The following is a 238-nucleotide window of genomic DNA, read 5'->3' as shown; positions in this document are numbered from 1 at the left end:
TAATAATAATAATAATAATTAACTAATATTCGTGATGACTTATACAAGTAGTAGTAGTAGAGAGAGGATGGGATGGATTGGATTGGTCTGGCTCAGGATAGAGACCAGTGAAAGGCTCTTGTGAACACGATAATGAACCTTCGAGTTCCATAAAATGCTGGAAAATTCTTGAGTAGCTGCAGATTTGGCTTCTCCTCGAGAAGGGCTCAACTCAATAAGTAAGTAGTAGTAGTAGTAG

At 37.8% G+C, this 238-nt stretch overlaps 1 protein-coding gene across 1 annotated transcript in view; it reads right to left on the bottom strand.

Moving 5' to 3' along the window:
* Positions 1-238, bottom strand: part of LOC111861697 (neuropeptide Y receptor type 1) — a 74901-nt gene that overhangs the window by 34668 nt on the left and 39995 nt on the right. The gene's annotated exons all lie outside the window — the stretch shown is intronic.

This window comes from Cryptotermes secundus, unplaced genomic scaffold, assembly GCF_002891405.2.
Source record: "Cryptotermes secundus unplaced genomic scaffold, Csec_1.0 scaffold201, whole genome shotgun sequence".
Classification (NCBI taxonomy): Eukaryota; Metazoa; Arthropoda; class Insecta; order Blattodea; family Kalotermitidae; genus Cryptotermes; species Cryptotermes secundus.
Note: the sequence above shows the minus strand (reverse complement) of the source record. Positions and strands in the feature narration are given on the sequence as shown.